At 42.8% G+C, this 15034-nt stretch overlaps 2 pseudogenes; both read left to right on the forward strand.

Annotated features, from left to right (window-relative positions):
* The first annotated feature begins 10111 nt into the window (after positions 1-10111).
* LOC118719800 lies at positions 10112-11304 on the forward strand (annotated as a pseudogene).
* A 615-nt stretch (positions 11305-11919) lies between these two features.
* On the forward strand, positions 11920-14298 carry LOC118720189 (annotated as a pseudogene).
* Positions 14299-15034: the final 736 nt, after the last annotated feature.

A 15034-nucleotide genomic window follows, 5' to 3' on the forward strand; every position in this document is an offset into this window, starting at 1 on the left:
AAGTCGCATTCCAGTCATAGAAGTGGAGCTGAGATTTCAGTAAAGTTAGAAGCAAAGTCAGTCCATGGGTTTTCAAAGTCACATTCCAGCCATGGAAGTATAGCTGAGGTTTAAGTAAAATTAGAAGCAAAGTCAGTATCCAGAGTTTCTGTTCCATGGTGCAGCCAGGTCCAGTTCAACATCAGGCTAACAGCAGTACATTAGTCCATTGTGTGTGGGGGTCTACATGGCCGTGGGCCACGTGGGAGAACGCCAGGAAGTAGGGGTGAGAGAGCCCCAGGAGTCAAGTGAACCATGTAAGAGAGGGAACTCCTTTGTTTAAGGGATTAAATAACCCAAATTTCTGAGTGCTTGCAGTGGCCTTCCCCATTCTGGCCTGGTGTGACTGACAAACAAGTATCTTCCTGAAGTCACCTCAACTTTACTGGGCCTGTGTCTACTCTTCTCCTCCAGTGATCTGTAGGGAATAGACCAATGGTTCCATGGGGAGTGTTAAGTTGTAGCTTCCTGGTGAAGCTGCCCAAATGACATGCCAATACTATTTGGCCTTCCTTTTGCTTCTTTCTTGTAATTAACAACTAGGTTGATTACAATGGTATCAATATAATAATTAGAATGGCTGCATATTATTCTATTGTATTATGTACCCTGAATTTTTTCCAGTCTCCTAATATTGAACATTTAGATGGTTTCCAGTTTTTGGCTATTATCAATAATACCAAAATATACATCTACTAGTGACCCAGTGCATGAATTTGTGCACATTAAAAGGAAATTAATTAGAAGAAATATTTTATTATTTTATTTTTTTAATAAATTTTTATTGTTCATATTATTACAAATGTTCCTCTCCACGCCCCTCCATTGCACTCCTCCACCAGGTTCCCACCCGACCCTCTGCCCTTTCCCCACCCCCCATTCTCCTCATCCATAGGTGCACAGTTTATGTTCAGTCTCTTCCTACGCCCCCCTCTCCCCTTTTCCCCAAGAATCGTCAGTTCACTCCCCTTCCATACCTCTGATTCTATTATATTCAACAGTTAATATTGTTCATCAGATTTTTTTTTAATTTCCTTGGTTTTTATTTTATTTATTTATTTATTTATTTATTTTTTATATCAATCTTTATTGTTCATATTATTACAAAGGTTCCTCATTTCTTCCCTCTTCCACCAGGTTCCCACCCCACCCTCCGCCCCCTCCCCACCCTCCATTGTCCTCATCCATAGGTGCACAGATTATGTTCAGTCTCTTCCTCCCTCCCTTTCCCCGAGAACAGTCAGTCCACTCCCCTCCCATATCACCGACTCTACTATTGTACAATGAACCACTATTATTGTTCATCAGGCTTTTCAATCTCCTTTTGTTGTTGTTGTTGTTTTTTAAATTAATAAACTTTTACACTTCTAAGAATAAATTTTAAAATCTAATAATTTTATTTATTTATTTATTTATATTTTATTTCTTTCTTTATTTATTTTTTTAATATATTTTATTGATTCTTTTTTGCCCCCCTCCCTCCCACACATCCCCTCCCTCCCCAGAGTTTTGTGTCCATTGGTTGTACTTATATGCATGTATAAAAGTCCTTCGGTTGATCTATTATCTCCCCCAGATCTTCCTCCCCTCCCCGCTGTAATTTGACAGTCTACTTGTTGATATACTGTCTCTATATCTATCTTTTGGTTCATCAGTTTATAATGCTCTTTATTATCCACAAATGAGTGAGGTCATGTGATGTTTCTCTTTCATTGATTGGCTTATTTCACTCAGCATGATGTTCTCCAATTCTATCCAGGTTGCTGCAAATGATGAGAATTCCTTCTTTTTTATGGCAGCATAGTATTCCATTGTGTAGATGTACCATGGTTTTTTGATCCAATCATCTGCTGATGGACACTTAGGCTGTTTCCAAATTCTGGCTATTATAGATTGTGCTGCTGTGAACATAGGGGTGCATATATCCTTTCTGATTGGTGTTTCTAGTTTCTTGGGATATATTCCTAGAAGTGGGATTACTGGGTCAAATGGGAGTTCCATTTTCAGTTTTTTGAGGAAACTCCACACTGTTCTTCACAGTGGTTGCACCAGTCTGCATTCCCACCAGCAGTGCATGAGGGTTCCTTTTTCTCCGCAACCTTGCCAACACTTGTCGTTTGTTGATTTGTTGATGTTGGCCATTCTGACAGGTGTGAGATGGTACCGCATTGTTGTTTTGATTTGCATCTCTCGTATAATTAGTGACTTTGAGCATGTTTTCATGTGCCTTTTGGCCTTCCTTCTGTCTTCTTTTGAAAATGTTCTATTTAGGTCCATTGCCCATTTTTTAATTGGATTATTTATCTTCCTTTTATTTATTTATTTATTTATTTATTTATTTATTTTAATATATATTTTATTGATTTTGTACAGAGAGAAAGGGAGAGAGATAGCAAGTTAGAAACATCGATGTGAGAGAGTCATCGATCAGCTGCCTCTTGCACACCCCCTACTGGGGATGTGCCTGCAACCAAGGTACATGCCCTTGACCGGAATCGAACCCAGGACCCTTCAGTCCCCAAGCCGATGCTCTATCCACTGAGCCAAACCGGTCTCGGCAAATTTCCTTGGTTTTTAGATTCACTTGTTGATAGTTACGTATTTGTTGTTCATAATTTTTATCTTTATTTACTTTCTCTTCCGAAAGAACCCCCTTCAGCAATTCATATAATTCTGGTTTGGTGGTGATGAACTCCTTTAGCTTTTTTTTTATTAGTGAAGCTCTTTATCTGGCCTTCAATTCTGAGTGATAGCTTTCCTGGGTAGCTTATTTTTGGCTGTAGGTTCTTACTATTCATCACCTTGAATATTTCTTGCCATTCCCTTCTGGCCTGCATGGTTTCTGTTGAGAAGTCAGCTGACAATCGTATAGATGCTCCTTTATAGGTAACTACCTGCTTTGCTCTTGCTGCTTTTAATATTCTTTCTTTGTCATTTGCTCTTGGAATTTTAATTATGATTTGTCTTGGTGTGGTCTTCTTTGGATTCCTTTTGTTTGGAGTTCTGTGTGCTTCCTAGACTTGTAAGTCTAATTCTTTCACCAGGTGGGGGAATTTTTCTGTCACTATTTCTTTCAGTATGTTTTCGATATCTTGCTCTCTCTCATCTTCTGGGACCCCCATAATTCTGATGTTGGTTCGCTTGAAGTTGTCCCAGAGGTTTCTTACATTATCTTCAATTTTCTGGATTCTCTTGCCTTCTTGCTTCAGCTGAGGAGTGTCTTCTGGCTCTTTATGTTCCAAATCTTTGACTTGATTCTTGCGATCTTCCATTCTGTTTTTAGGACTCAGTATAATATTTTTTATTTCAGACAATGTATTCTTTATTTCTTGTTGATCCCTTATTATTTCTTGTTGATTCCTTATTAATTCTAGTTGATCACTTTTCATATTTTCATAGGTCTTATCGATCTTTTCTAGGAAATTCTTGAAAAACCTTATAAGCGTAGATTTGAACTCTATATCCAGTCACTTTTTGCCCTCCATTTCTTTCATTTGTGATCTATTTCGTTGTCGCATTTTCGCAGCTTCGCTGATGGGGTGGGGTTTCAGGGTGGAGCCTACAGCTTTGGTTTCTGTGAGCCCTGCCCTATGCTGCTCCTGAGTCTCAGGGTCCTTCAGTGCTCGTTGCAAGCACCTCTGAGAGAAAGGTGCCCTAGATTTTCGCCTGCTACCAAACAGTCTAGTCTCTCCCACAATGAGCCCGGAACTGGGGTTCAGTTCAGTTGAAAGTGGAGTTGGAGGTGGCGTTCAGTGCAGTCTGGAGCATTTGTCTCCTTTCTGCCAGAGCAATTCCACGGCACAGCCAACTGTCCCTTCTCTGCATGTAATGTGTGCGCCTCCGGGACCTCATTTTGCCACTCCCCTTGGATTCCGCCTCACAGCCCTGGCTCCCTTTGTTTGAGCCTGGGTCCCCAGGGTCTGGCCTAGAACTGGGGTTCAGCGTTGTCGGGTCTGGGGTTCAGCACAGTTGGAGCTTTTATCTCCTTCCTGCTAATGAATGCCAGCCAGGCACTCAGCCGCCCCTCCTCTCCGGCTCCGTCCTCTCCGCGCACGCCATGTGTTTCCGTACCTTAGGCTTTTACAGCTCCTCTGTTCTTCCTTCTGGTTTTCTCCTTGCTTCTCATTGTATTATAGAATTTCCAGTCAGTCAACTTTCCTGTAGTTCTGGGTAATGTCCATTTTATATTTTAGTTGTATTTTATTGAAATTGTTGTGTGCGGCTGCGGCTAGGTGTTTACCTGTGCAGCCATCTTGGATTCTCAGAACACACCCTCTTTTCTAGAAGAAATATTTTAATATCACTGTTCACCCTTTTTCTATAGTAGAAGTGTCAACCAAATTCACAATCCACAATGACAGATTGAAACACACACACATGCAATTAGTACCAGCAAGAGTTTTATACATATGGTGCATGTGTGAGTCAACTTAGTCTTTTATGGATATAGAATATACTTGCTTAATTAGACCTGCTGTTTCATTTAGCTAAACTTTTTCCAGCCCAGTGAAGCACCCCAACTTCTCTTTATCAGTTAATTGTCAGCAACACAGCAGTAAATATCAACATGAAATAGATTATTATTGTAGATCACGTAGGGAGAAGAAAGGGTAAAATATTTAGCTGCAGCAGTGTTTGACTATATTCTTCACAGTGAAAAAACTTGAAGTCATTTTCAAGGTCCACCATTTCTTACTTCTTTTCAGTTGGGCCAAGTTTCTAAGCTTTCTAAATCTCTATTTTCTGGCTAATGAAAAGAAAAAGGGATTCCACCAAGTCTCCTATCTACCTACTCTAGGACTTCTGTGAGGATCAAATGAGATGAGGCACAGGAAAATGCTTCACAGACATTTGGTTAAATTGTGAAATGTTTGTGCCTGGCTATGAAGAAACTGCAAGGAGGCTAGTTGTCACTAGGGAGAGGAGGCCAGGAGTTGCTACGTGATTACTCAGACAGAGGGAAGGACACTTAGCATATTAGCCTTTTATATAGATAGACTAGTGGCATGGTGCACGAAATTCATGAACATTAAAAAGGGATTAGTTAGAGGAAATAATTTAATATTGCTATTTGCCCTTTCTCTATAATAGAAGTGTCAGAGATGAAAGAAAATTAGTAAAATGTATATGAAAACCTCCCCCTCCCAATTGGGCTTGATCCAGAACTGGCCAGTCCCACCTTTGTCAAGTCCTGCTGGGCGGGGGCATTCTGGTCCCCTGGCCAGGTGCCAGGATGGGGGAAATGGTTTGAGGTCCTCTGTCAAGCCCTGCCAGGTGGGGGAAACAGCCTGAGATCCCCTGTCTAGCCCCACTGGGTGGGGGGCACAGCCTCAGTTTGCACGTTAAGCCCCGCTGGGTAGGGTCACTGCCTGAGGTCCCCTGTTAAGCCCAGCCAGGCAGGGAGGGTGCAGCCTCAGGTCATCTGGCCTGGTGCTGGGGCCGGGGGTGTGGCCCGAGGTCCCCTGACCTGGTAACAGGGTGGGAGGGGCATGGCCTGAAGTTCCCTGTCAAGCCCCACCTGGTGGGGGGCGTGGTCTCAGGTCCCCTGGTCTGGCACTAGGGCAGGGGTGCAGCCTGAGGTCCCCCAGCCTGACTCCAGGGCAGGGGGCACAGCCTGAGGTCCCTAGTCAAGCCCCGTGGGGGTGGGGGAGGGTGTAGCCTCAGGTTCCTGCTGATTGCTTGTTTAGGCTCCTTATGGGAACTTGGCCTCAGCTGTGGGTGCAATGGACAGTACTTGCAGTGATGGAGTGATGGTCAATTAGCATATTCCCTCTTTATTAGATAGGATGTGCAGATTTTTGTTTCTGTTAAATTATTTCCTTAAGTTGAATTTTAAAAAGAATTTTTATAGAGAGGCAGGGAGAGAGAAACGTCAATATATTTTTCCACTTATTTATGCATTCATTGATTGACTCTTGTACATGCCCTGACCAGGGATAGAGCCCACAAACTTGGCATATGGGGATGACACTCTAACCAACTGAGCTATTCAGTTGGGCCCTTTAATCTACATTTTTAGGGTAGAAAGGTGGGTCAGCATGTATGATCATCATTATTGCTCTTATTCCCCAAAGGGGTCTGTAGTCTGTATATTAAGTCAAGTTCCACCAAACCCCACAGAAATCACGCTGGTATCTTTAACGGAGAGAGAATAAAACAGGAAATTGACATTGAAAGTAACGGAGAAGCTGAGAAGTCAGTGGTGCAATAACTCAGAGACTGGCAACAGTAGAAAGATGCTGTGGCCCTAGGAATGGAGGGACACCTGAATCAGAAACCAGGGTTGTCCAAAGGGAACTACAACCGTGGCTGGGTCTGCCTACTCAGAACTGCCTGGTACTAGCTGGGCCCATCAAAGGAGGTTTGGCCTGACAAAAGCTGGACCCATGGAGGAGGTGTTGTAAGAAGCAGAAAGAGAGAGGGAGAAAAATACTTTGAAACTCGTTCTTCTTTTTGCTCTCCAATCTTCTGCAAGTACTGTCCATTGGGCAAAAACTAAAGGAACAAAGGAACCTGGAAAATGTTGTTTCCTATGATACAGAACAGAGCCAGAGAAGAGCAGTGAGGTATCTGAGAGCAAACTGGACAGTAATGAATGAGTAAACCGCTTTACCAGTCTTTGCAGCATTGTGTGTTATCATTATAAACTAGTAGCCCTGTGCACGAATTCATGCTTCAGTAGGTCGCTGCTGCCCTCCTGTAGCTCTCCGCCTGCGCCCCACCCTGCTGTAGCTCCCCGCCACCTCCTCTACATAGCTTGCTTCCCTGCCCCCTCCTGTAGCTCTCCACAGGCCGCTTGTAATTTGCTGCCCCACCCTCCTGCAGACCCGTGATCCTGTCCTTATGCAGTCAGTCATTACACCTCAGAGTAAGGGATAATTAGCATATTCATCTCTCATTATATAGGATACCATTTTGGTATGGGAGGCAATACAGTTTAGTAGCTGAGAGTACTGACTCTGAAGTCAGACACCTCTGGATTTAAAATCTGCTCTGATCCTAATTATATGAACCTTGAGTGATTTGTTTAACCTGTTCAAGTCTCAGTTTCTCATATATAAAATATTGTGAAGATTAAATGATAAAAAACCTGTGGCATAGTGCCTAACATGAAATAGGTCCTCAATAAATATTAGCTAATATAATTATTAGGTGTAAACTAAAATCTTTAAGTTTCACTCCTTTGATGTCTGTACAGGAAAAACATTTTCCAAGTAATTTTCTTTCACTGTATTTCCTCAATAATTAATTGACTATTGTCTTAACTACAGGTTTTAGGTGTCTTTCTTATGAATTTGAATGAATTGTTAATATGATTTAGTTATTAATCCTTTTTATCACATTTTATATTTCATATTGCTCAAAGCTACAGAAGTTGTCACTCTTATAAAAAGCTAAAAAATAGTTTATTTTCTTTGTGGTGTCTAGAATTAGATTGTGATATGTAATTATTTATTAATTAAGCTATAAGTATGAGTCTATAAAAGATAAATAAAATCTCTCCTATAAAAGTCTAGGGTAGTATGATGCTTTATAGTGTCAGAAAACGAGGCTCCTTCTATTTTGTTCTGCCATCCTTAGAATGCTTTCATGGTCTATCGATTCCAGATATTCTCTACCTCCTCCGTAGTCTAACTACTGGGAAGAAGGAAAGGAAAAGACATGTGCTTAGCGTTTAAGGACATAACCTGGAAGTTACACACATCACTCCCTCTCATATGCCATTGGCCAGAACTTAGTCCCATGACCATATCTATTTATGAGGGAGACTGGGAAATAAAGTTTGCATTTTAGGTGGCCACATACTCAGCTCATGATTCTATTATGATAGAAGGGGCAAAGAGACATTTGGGGAAAACCATTAGCCTTTGACATTCTGCTATTCTGGCCACACAAACATCTATGTATCCCCTCCTCCTTCCCACACATAGAATATACTTGTTGCCAGGGGAGAGAACTCCCAAGTACAATCCTGTTACTAACAAAGGGAGCAGAATTTGCCACCCCCAAAATATGTCTTTTTGGCCTATTGATTATCTTGAGCTGCTTATGTGTAAGAAACAGCAGACACAGAAGAAGCTCTGAAACTAAGTGGGGAAATAAAGGTTACCCTTTTGTAAGAAACATAGACATTTATAAGGGAAATCTCCATTTGTAAATGGCAATTACTAGGAAGAGGAGGATGACTAAATCTCTAGAAATTCTTATCAATTAATAACCTTACCCTTATTTACTGTGCTTTCCTGATACCCTGCATAACTGGCCTCCCCCACCCCCAATATCTTTTATCTTTAACTGAAAGTAATTAAGTTGGTGGCTGGGACCATTTGGGGGAATTAGGCAGTTTTCTTGGGTATCTCCCTTGTATACAGGAGGTACACATATACGTAAACTTTTGTTTTTCTCCTGTTAGTCTTTCTTTTATTACATAGGGGTTGGGGGTCAAGTCTCAGCCAAGAACCTAGAAAGGCAAAGGGAAAATAATTGTTCCTCTCCTATACCACATATATCTCAAAGTCCACCATCTCTTAGTGACGTGTGATCCCCTATGACAGGCTTGGATATCTCCTTGTGATCCCACAATCTATAAAAAATAAGACAAGTGTTGTGTCCCATAGACAACATTATAGAGTAATAGAATCAAGGTAACAAGAATTGCTGATTCTGGAAAGGGAGAATTGGAATTGATACCGTTATAATAATCTGGTTATTATTCAACAGGAATGGAGTAAAGGGAAGATTAGATAATATAGGCCTGCCGTTTATACAGCTTTGCTAATGTAATACTCTCCAAGTCTGTTCCCTGCTGATCAGTGGGAGAATGCACTGGACAAAGGCAGTTTGGGCGCATGCCCAGGGAGGTCTGAGTGACCTGGGAAGGTGCCAACCTGTTTGTCAGTCACACCTGGAAATGAGTCAGTGGCCAGAATAGGCATGGCCACTGCAAGGGCTCAAATCTTGAATATTTAAACTTCTGAACAAAGAAAGTTCTCTCTCTCTCTCTCTCTCTCTCTCTCTCTCTCTCTCTCTCTCTCTCTCTCTCTCTCTCTCTCTCTTTCTCCCTCCCTTGCCCCAATCCCAGCATACTAGGCTCCTGGCTCTCCTATTGCAGGGGCTGTGCTCCCCGAGCCACGTGGGGCTCCCTCCACACGTGGCTAATGGACTTTAATTAGCCCGAATACTGAACCACACCCGGCTGCCACATGGAAGGAAGCTCTGGACACTGGCCTTGCTTCTGGCTCTACTGGAACCCCAGCTGCCCCTCTTTCAGGACTGGCTTAAGGGGGAGGGGACTTTGGAACCTGACAAATGTAACTGCACTCAAATGGAGTCATTTACCACATCTCATTCTCCCTTGGGGTCTTCTGAAAATGCTTATTTCAGTGGCACCTCAAGAACCTCAACCTCATGCCCACTTGTGTCTAGGAGATCTGGCCTATTAACTCCTCCAGCAACAGAACCACTCAGTAGTCATCAGTTTATGGCCATTATTGCATCCTGCTGGTTTGGAAATGCAAAAGCTCCTTGTGCTAGTATTGGATTAAATTCCATAGTTAGCTCATCAGACAGCCTTAAACTCTGTTCTGTTAAGGGTACCCCATGTCCATTGTCCTTTATGGCCCCAGTCTCTACCCTCTCTTTAGAAGGTTCATTTACAGTGATTATAATGGCCTCATCTGCCACTAACTGACTCCCCACCCCCAACATATTTTATATTTAAGGTGATGGTGGCTTGGATCATTTCCAGGAGTCTCAGTTTTCCTGGGTCTCTCCCATGTAAACAGGAGGTATACATGTTATTAAACTTCTGTTTGCTTTTCTCCCTTATTAGTCTGTCTTTTATTACAGGGGATCTCAGGCAGGAACCTAGAAATATAGAGGGGAAATTATTTTTCCTCCCCTAGAGAGGCCCTAATCATATCGGCATTTGCAAACCAGGTTTTGGTTTCTTGGGCTTTCAGACTCCCGCTGACATTTAATAGGCTTCTGATCTATATGCCGCTTGTCAATTACATGTAGAAGTAAGTATCAGGCAGGATCAGCTGCCAGGCGGTGAGAATCTGGCTTGGCCATGAACTACTCTGGTGGAAGGAGGCAGGAAGTAGCAGGGTCCAGGGGTAGAAGGGCTCACTGACCCCAAGAACCTGATCAAGTCCTGCACCATGGGCCCTGAAGCTGGGTCTTGCTATGGGGGTGAACAGCTTTGTGTCCCTAGGCACCCTCTATAGCTGACCAAGTTTCTCAGATTTCCAGCTGAAGATGTGCAGTGCATGGTGGACAACAATGGAAAACAGCAGGGGGACCCCAGCACTGGCCCTCTCATCCAGGCCAATCGAAGTCACTCCCTGTGTAGGAGGCCACTTCACCCCAAAGTCAAATCCAGGGAAGAGACTCATCCTTGAGTGGAGACCTAAGATGTTAATGAAGCATGCGTTGTATGTTAGAACATGTAGCTCTTCTGCGTCTGTGTGAATCAGAGCCAGAGGACCAAAAGAAGAACCTGGAGAACAAAAAAGCATACTCTGCCTGCACAAACCAGTGTCAGCCTGCTGGTGGGAAACTGAGGGACAAAGGAATCTGCCTTGCGCCTGTGTGAGAAGTGCCAGCCCAGCAAAGGGGGCAGAGGAAGCATGTGACTATGTAAGCCAGACCCCAGATGTAAATTGGGCAGCCATACTATTCTTCATCTAGTGTGTGCTGCCTCAATGCACTGAGCTTTCTCACTTCATCTTTAATAAACTTCTTTCTTTCCGAATCTGTTTCGTCTCCTCTGTTGATTATGGCTCCTTTCTTGATTTCTATCCTGGGAGGAACAAGGCCCCTCCCCCTGGTAACCCCTGCAGGTAACTGAGTTGGAGCTGCTGTCTCTGGAGACCCCACAGGCCCTGTGTCTCTGATGCTTATCCATGGTACATTCTGACAGCACTGGCCATCCATCTTGCTCAAGGACCTGTCCTGTCTGGGAAGAATGCACATACACCTGGCCCCAGGACTGTCTGGGAACCCTGATGTCATCAGTGACATATGGCCAAATTGCTAAGTGACCCTGTTCACCAACAGACCCCCGACATTACCTTCTGTTCTGCCAATGGGGTGCTCCTGACTGCAGGGAATGCTGATAGCTTCCTGTTTCCCAAGTACTTGTAAGAGGCTCTGCAGCTATTTCATACTCAAGACACCCATTCCTTGACTGGTAATGAAGAGACATAGTGTCAGAGTGGCTCCAAGCACAGCTCCAGAGGAACAAAGATGATTCAACAATAAGATTTTTTTTAATGTAAAAAGATGACAAAAGCTTTCATTTGAAAACAAACAAACAAAAAGAAATAACTATAGCCCACGATCTCTTCAAGGAATATTCTTTTGCTTTTTGCTGTTCTCTCTGCTGACTCAGCTTCCTGTCATTCAACTTGATAGTTCCTTCCTTAGCGCTTCTTAAGTTTGGGTGGGAGGTTGACATTCTTAATATGCTCTTCACCTCTGCTCTGGCTCTCATGTACTGGTCAAGAAGGAAGGCACTTGAGGAGCCCAGTATTATCTCTTCCCAAGTCTTCCTTTTTTGTAGCCTCTTTAAACTGCTTCACTGTGGAGTTGCAGAGAGATTTGCAGTTGTGTGGGGCTCTGAAATGGCAGGCCACAGACTTAAATGACTCTTGATAGTTACATTCCCTTTCATTTTCAGTTGCTCTCTAGCTAGCTGACTGGGGTCCATCCCTCTGTAAGATGCTGCTAAAAGTAGCAAGACAAAGTCCAGAGCGGTACCACAGGTCCATCATTTGTGCTCTGTGCCTATTTACACAGGTATCCTGTGTTTGCCATGGCAGAGCAATGGATCTGGGCCAAGACAATGGGTCCAGTCACTCTTGGACTCTGCTTGCGATGGAAAATGGCAGCTCCAGCCGAGACCGGTTTGGCTCAATGGATAGAGCGTCAGCTTGGGGACTGAAGGGTCCCGGGTTCGATTCCGGTCAAGGGCATGTACCTTGGTTGCGGGCATGTCCCCAGTGGGGGGTGTGCAAGAGGCAGCTGATTGATGACTCTCTCTCATCGATGTTTTTTTTTTTTTTTAAATTTATTTATTTATTTTTATTTTTCATATTTATCTATTCAACTTTATTGATTTTTTTTGCCCCCCTCCGTCCCTCCCACACATCCCCTCCCTCCCCAGAGTTTTATGTCCATTGGTTGTACTTATATGCATGTATAAAAGTCCTTCGGTTGATCTATTATCTCCCCCAGATCTTCCTCCCCTCCCCGCTGTAATTTGACAGTCTACTTGTTGATATACTGTCTCTATATCTATCTTTTTTTTTCATTTTTTTTACATTTTTTAATTAAATTATTATCTGTGTACATATTTTAACATTGCCCCCCCCCACCATACATATTCTCCCTTCCCAGAGTTTTGTGTCCATTGGTTGTACTTATATGCATGTATAAAAGTCCTTCGGTTAATCTATTATCTCCCCCAGATCTCCCTACCCTACCTGCTGTAATTTGACAGTCTGCTTGTTGCTTTACCGTCTCTATATCTATCTTTTGGTTCATCAGTTTATAATGCTCTTTATTATCCACAAATGAGTGAGGTCATGTGATGTTTCTCTTTCATTGATTGGCTTATTTCACTCAGCATGATGTTCTCCAATTCCATCCAGGTTGCTGCAAATGATGAGAATTCCTTCTTTTTTATGGCAGCATAGTATTCCATTGTGTAGATGTACCATAGTTTTTGGATCCAATCATCTGCTGACGGACACTTAGGCTGTTTCCAAATTCTGGCTATTGTAGATTGTGCTGCTATGAACATAGGGGTGCATATATCCTTTCTGATTGGTGTTTCTAGTTTCTTGGGATATATTCCTAGAAGTGGGATTACTGGGTCAAATGGGAGTTCCATTTTCAGTTTTTTGAGGAAACTCCACACTGTTCTCCACAGTGGTTGCACCAGTCTGCATTCCCACCAGCAGTGCACGAGGGTTCCTTTTTCTCCGCAACCTCGCCAACACTTGTCCTTTGTTGATTTGTTGATGTTGGCCATTCTGACAGGTCTCATCGATGTTTCTAAATCTCTCTCTCTCTCCCTTCCTCTCTGTACAAAATCAATTAAAAAAAAAATGGCAGCTCCATATCCTTCACTGACGCAGATGATGTGGCAATTTTGACCCATGTGAAGGAAAATGCCCGCTTGACCAGCTCCATCATTAGCAACGCCTTGTGGAAAGTGATGGGAGAAAAGCTCGCTCACGCAGCACGCATGGCAGTCCCTGAAGGACTGCTTCTTAAAGCACCTGTGGGGCCCTAGCCGGTTTGGCTCAGTGGATAGAGTGTCAGCTTGCGGACTGAAGGGTCCCAGGTTTGTTTCTGGTCAAGGGCACAGGCCTGGGTTGTGGGCTCAGTCCCATGTGCAGGAGGCAGCCAATCAATGATTCCCTCTCATCATTGATGTTTCTGTCCCTCTCCCTTCCTCTCTGAAATCAATAAAAAAATATTTTAAAATAATAATAAAAGCACCTATGGGGTCAGGAGCATAAGGACCTGTTGGTGGAGCCTGTCCTCCCTGAAACTCAAGCAGAAAGCTGAGGAAGACCTGGAGGCTGCCGATAGTGGGGAACCACAGAATAAGAGAACTCCCAACTTGCCTGAAGAAGAAGAGGAAGAAGAAGGAGAAGAGGGAAAATGAGGAGGAGGATTATGATGATGAGGAGGAGAAGGATGAGGAAGAGGAGGGGGGCAGGAGAAGGATGAGGAAGAGGAGGAAGATGAAGAAGAGGATAAGGAGGAGAATTTGTAGAGGAAGAGATCAAGGAGAATCAAGAAGCAGTCAAAAAGATGCTATGGAAGCCACCCGGGACTTTGAGGAGGTTGTGGTGGAGGATTTTGAAAGACACATAACAATGTGTGATGATGATCCGCCCACACCTGAGGAAGACTCAAAAACACAGTCTTATGAGGAAGAAAAAGTAAAAGTTTCTCCACCAGAAGTGGGAACTGCCATTCAGATGATCCAGCAGTTAATGGAAAAGTTTAACTTGGATCTATCAACAGTTACACAGGCCTTCCTAAAACATAGTGGTGAGCTGGAGGCTACTACCTCCTTTTTAGAGAGTCTGGTCACAGGGCTGATGGGTATCCCATTTGGTCCCAACAGGATGACTTAGATTTGCAAAAAACGTGATGAGGGTATCCGACATTGGTCAAAAATTTGGTGCTCAGAATGAAACTCGGAGAATTTATTTCCAAAAGTATTATAATAATTGATAGGATAATGAGAAAAGAAAAAAGTGTGGCAGATGAGGTGGTAAGAAAATTTTTTTTGTGACATTGAACTTTAGAGATTCTTATGTTGGAGCTGATACTTGTCTTCTGACCAATGCTGTCTTTGCTCTGTGAGCCCTAGATTTTGTAGCCATGCAGAGTTTTGTAGGAGGATAAAAATAAAAGATATTCGATATATTTACAAATAAATAAAAATGAAAGTAGCAAGAAGCAGCAAACAGTGCTGAATGTTATAAATCTGATTTACCCCAATGCTATTGCTTTCAAAGCCTGTTAGCTGCTTTCCAAGATCTTGCTGACCTTTGTTAATGTTGTGCCTAGCTAAAATTTCTATTTCCTTACAAGAAAGAGAAAATGGATGCCAGGGGAGAATTAGCACTCGGTGCTACAAATGCCTATTGATTCAAACAGGTTCTTAATTCCACTCTATCAAATGAGTCAGCAACTTGTAGGAGGCATGGGGCCGGTGAAATAGAAAACTGGCACTCTCAGATTAGCATCAAAGGACTCACTTTGAAAAAGGAAACCCAACCCTGAGCATTGCAGCTAAACTTTTGCTAGTTTTGATCTGACTGGAATAAATGTTCAAAGATTATCTTAACTAGCAATGAAGCTGACTTCTCTGGGCCCTGTCAAAAACTTGATTTTGAAAGTATAGTAAAACAGCTACACAGACTTTTAAAACTGTAAAGATAAGAAAACACATGCACTGTTATAA

This window comes from Pipistrellus kuhlii, unplaced genomic scaffold (genome assembly GCF_014108245.1).
Source record: "Pipistrellus kuhlii isolate mPipKuh1 unplaced genomic scaffold, mPipKuh1.p scaffold_m20_p_16, whole genome shotgun sequence".
NCBI classification, from domain to species: domain Eukaryota; kingdom Metazoa; phylum Chordata; class Mammalia; order Chiroptera; family Vespertilionidae; genus Pipistrellus; species Pipistrellus kuhlii.